Source organism: Tamandua tetradactyla, chromosome 6 (assembly GCF_023851605.1).
Source record: "Tamandua tetradactyla isolate mTamTet1 chromosome 6, mTamTet1.pri, whole genome shotgun sequence".
Taxonomy (NCBI): Eukaryota; Metazoa; Chordata; class Mammalia; order Pilosa; family Myrmecophagidae; genus Tamandua; species Tamandua tetradactyla.
In genome coordinates this window covers 103,562,243-103,567,149 of record NC_135332.1, presented here as the reverse complement: position 1 = coordinate 103,567,149, position 4,907 = coordinate 103,562,243, and the positions used below count along the sequence as shown (strand labels likewise).

Genomic DNA, 4,907 nt, shown 5'->3' with positions numbered 1-4,907 from the left:
AATTCCCAGACCATGCACCCCCCCCCAAACAAACAAACAAACAACAACATAAAACTAAACTGAAGGCAAGGTATAAGGGTATCAAGAAATTCTTAAGAACCAAAACTAGAAGCACAAAACTTAGAGTTAGTGCTACCCAACATCATGGTGGGACAAGAACATTGTGGCTTGTGGCTTCCTAAGTTAGAAAATGCCATATACCAAATATGTAAATGGAATACATTAGTTTTATCCAATTGACAGCCCCTTCCCAATAGAAACTGATTTTGGAGGGGGGAGGGGACGAAGAAAGGAAAGGAGAATGGGATATGGCTGGAAACAGTAGTTAAATGATTAGATGGCGGTTGTTACAATAAACTTTGTATTTAAACTTCATAAAATCCTGTTAGTTGCCAAAAGGGAATAAGGAATAAATTCCCAAAAATGTACAATTTTTTTAAGAGAAATTTCAGAATCAAAAGACTAATTTACATGAAAACCTATAGAGAAAGTAGTTGAAAGTCCATTCTTAAAACTTTTCTTCCGCTTAAGTCAATTTACTACACATGTTCTTAATAATTACGTTTGGATTGCTCATGAAAATTTCATAAGGCATTTAACAAAGTAGCCATCATCAAGTTATTTCCCTGTTAACTATTTTTGCAGCACATGAATGTTAGGCAAGTTTAAAATAATCACAAAAGCAAAAAACTTTAAAAAAGTTAAATAGCTAGGGTTTTGTTTTACTGCTCTGCTTGACACAGATGAAGAAATGGATATTAAGTAGTTCATTTTTTTATTTACTCTTTAAAACATTTTATTGTGAAAAATAACATGTATACCAAAAAGCAATAAATTGCAAAATAAATTGCAAACAAGTACTTATGGAACAGATTTCAGAGTTTGTTATGAGTTGCAGTTCCTCAATTTTCTTTCTAGCTGCTCCAAAACACTGGAGACTAAAAGAAATACCAATATGATTCAGCAGTCATACTCAATTGTTAAACTTTATCATCTCTGTTATAACTCCTCCTTCTCCTTTTTTTTGTGAAAAATAACATATATACAAAAAAGCAGTAAATTTCAAAGCACATCACAGCAATTAGTTGTAGAATGCATTACAAAGTTTAGAATGGGCTACAATTCCACAATTTTAGGTTTTTACTTCTAGATGCTTTAACATACTGGAGACTAAAAGAAATACCAATATAATGCTTCAGCAATCATACTCAATTGTTAAACCCTACCTTCTCTGTATAACTCTACCATCACCTTTGATCTTTCTCCCACTCTTTAGGGCTATTTGGTCTGTGCCCATTCTAACTTTTTCACATTGGAAGGGGCTGTCGATAATATGGGATAGGGGGATGAAACTATTTGATGTCCTAGAAAGGCTGACTCCTCTGCATTTCAGGACCTATCTGGTCCAGGGACCCATTTGGAGGGTGTAGGTTTCTATAAAGTTACCCCAGTGCATGGAACCTTTGTAGAATCTTATATAATGCCCTAAGTATTCTTTAGGATTGGCTGGAATGGTTTTGGTTGGGGTTTGGCAAGTTATGGTAGGTAGTAATGTTCAACTGAAGCTTGCCGAAGAGTGACCTCCAGAAGTAGCTTCTCAACTCTATTTGAACTCTCTCAGCCACTGATACCTTATCTGTTACACTTCTTTCCCCCTTTTGGTCAGGATGGTATTGTTGATCCCGTGGTGCCAGGGCCAGACTCATTCCCTGGGAGTCACCTCCCACGCTGCCAGGGAGACTTTCACCCCTGGCTGTCATGTCCCATATAGGGGGGAGGGCAATGATTTCACTTGAAGAATTGGGTTTAGAGAGCGTGAGGTCACATCTGAGCAACAAAAGAGGTCCTCCAGAAATAACTCTTAGGCATACTGTAGGGATGCTAAGCTTCTCTGTTACATACATAAGCTTCACAAGAGCAAGCCTCAAGATCAAGGGCTTGGCCTACTGATTTGGGTGCCCCTAATGTTTGACACAGTTTCCCCGGTGATAAAATTAAATAGTTCCATATTTTTTCTCCTATTCCTCAAGGGTCTTTGCCAATACTTTTTGATTATTTCCTTAATATGCTGTGGGATGTGTCCAGGCATTACATTAAGCTATACAGGATTAAAGACTCTTGCTCTTTTTCTGGGCTCCCTGTGTTTCAATTGTTTAAAAGATCTATCCAAACAGGTTGAGTTAGGTTATGTGCAACTGAAAATTTAGGTTATGGACAAAATAAACCTTTGTTCCTTTGGTCTCAAAAGTGGGTGAAGTTCTAATTACACAGGCAATGCCTTACTTACCCCTGTATTCTGAATTACTTTAATCCCAACCTGATCAGCTTCATTCTCATCTCTAAATACCAGGTTATTCACATGTAAAACAGCCTCTCAAAATTCAGAAATAACAATTAACCACTCTGGACTAAATGTGACTGCTATAAAAGCTTACAATCTAGACCCCTGTTTTCTTAAAAGTATTTTGTACATGAGATCATACAACAATTGCTCCTTTGTTTCTGGCTTATTTTGCCTCACCAAATGTCCCACAGGCTCATTCACAATTTTGCATGTCTCACAACTTCTTTCCTTTTTGTAGTAGCACAATATTCAATCATACGTATATACTACTGTTGGCCAATCTACTTCTCAGTCAGTACATCCTTCAGCCACCTGCATTCATTGGGCATCATATACAATGTCCAAAGTCAACAGTTCATCAATGCTTTCAATTTTAGATCATTTCATTGTTTCCAAGAGAAAGATAACCAAAAAACACACCCTCACCAAATAGAAAATCTAAACATCCCCTTAACCCATTATACACCCCTGGTGTTGCTGTGGTACTGTTGATGTTTTCCTGTTAAACATAGCCCAGAGCACACAACAGCAGTTTCCCCTCATACCCCAAACTTTTACTCTTTGTACAAGATTCATACTTTTAAGCAGCTAATTTTTCCTGAATCATTATTTGTGCATTTGTTCTTGGATTGCCTAAAACATTAAATACAAATAAAATGAATGTAGCAAAAATAATGAAAGCAAACAGCAGGTAATTTTACGAATAAGGAAATGTGAACCGTGTTTGAGTAAACTGAGTCACAACTGTCAAAAGGAACCCTTCTGCAGCTGTAGTCAAAGTATGCGCATTGAGATTGTGTATTCCACAGATACACATGGTTCAAGATGTAATATCCATGGACTATCTATTTCTCCTTGAAAATGCTCCAATCCTTAAAGTATCCACAATAACTACACTTGTGACTGGAACCAATTATCCCTTTTATCCCCTACCAGGACAAACCAATAGGGAGGCAGTTTGCTTTGCTTAGACATGGAAGCAATTTTAACACTGGCTCTTGTGAAGCCACTATGTACCAAAAGTACTATGCCAAACATTTATAATGTGTAAAAATTCCACATCCCCATATTGGCCACCTCAAGATGAAAACAGATAACTCCCCAAATTTAACTGGATATACTCCCCTATTGCTAAACATAAAACCACATGGGGAATGCAGAAATTCAAATATTAACATAACATAAACTTGTCATAATATTTTTATAACATAAACTTGTCATAAATTGTAAATACAAAACTATTTGTGGGACAGCATGCATGACAGATGGTCTCCTGTCTAAATTTTAGAAGGAGGCAGACAAAAGTTGGAAGGCCAGTTAATTTTCCCCTCCTTTTCCTGTTTCGGTTTTGTCTCCTTGGAAATCCGATGTCCACAATGTCAAGTCGTCTCTTGGTAATTCCATTATTAGCATGCTGTCTTCGTATAACTTTACTTCAACTGTATCAAATTCAGCAGCAGTTTCAACAAAAGCTGTCACTGCAAAAGAGCAAGCTTTCTCCATGGATTTCAGAATCTTTTAATAGAACACAGAAGAGTTAAGGGCTAGACCCAATCTGATAAGATGCGCTGATTGTATTTTCTTTTTGCTGGTTTCAGATGCTTCTTGGTATGCTTATTGTGACTGTGCCACAATCCCTCTCTTGTCATCACCAGTAGCCACCTTGGCCAAGTAATAATAGTACTTATAGATCTCTTTTCTGGATAGATCATTATAGACAGTAGCAATAGATCTCTTTTCATTTTCAAATAGAAGATTTTGCTCTCTGCTTGTAAGGCATTGGGGATCAAGAACTTTTCCAAAAGAGAGAGTACGTCATCGCAGACATCTCTGAGCTCGGTCTCAGTTTTCTAGAACCATCTGCTGTTTTTTTTCTCAGCACTTTTCATCTTTTCCTCAATACTTGAGGTGGCCCTCCAAGGTGACCTATGAGATCCTACAACATTTTTATAAGCAATCGAGAGATGATTCCTCTCCTCATTGGATAATTCAACTTCTTGTTCAGTTACAGACTTCATGCAGGCTGCCATGTCATCTTACCCCTCAACCTGCTTGGCAGTTTGTCCTTCTGCACCAGATCATTTTTATCTATAACTGGATGTTCTGTGTCCATTGTAGGTGGCTGGAGACAGACGGGGGTGCTCAGCAGTCGTTCTGGGCAGTGGCAGCAGCGAGGCTGAGACTCTCCTTAGAAGTTTTTTGGAGTTGCATGGAGGGGCGGGGCAGATAAACAATAAGAAAGAGTGTGAAATAAAGCAGAAAATTGGAATGATAAATGTCTGTCTTTTATATAGTGTAGATACTTGAATTCATGTGTCACAATAAATATGGTTTCGTTGAAGATTTAAAAAATGGCAACTCGATCTATAAATGGACTGTTGTTTCATTCCATTCAGCGGGTTTATAGAATTCCCCCCTTTAGTAATATTTATGTATTTATTTATTTTTGTATGCTATATGGTGGGGCCACATTTCATTCCTTTTCCATGTGAGTATGTCATTATTGCAGTACCATTTGTTGAATTTTTTTTGCTTGCTTGGTTTTTTGTTTGTTTGCTTGCTT

At 37.4% G+C, this 4,907-nt stretch overlaps 1 pseudogene; it reads right to left on the bottom strand.

Moving 5' to 3' along the window:
- Positions 1-3,661: 3,661 nt before the first annotated feature.
- LOC143686780 (14-3-3 protein zeta/delta pseudogene) lies at positions 3,662-4,457 on the bottom strand (annotated as a pseudogene).
- Positions 4,458-4,907: the final 450 nt, after the last annotated feature.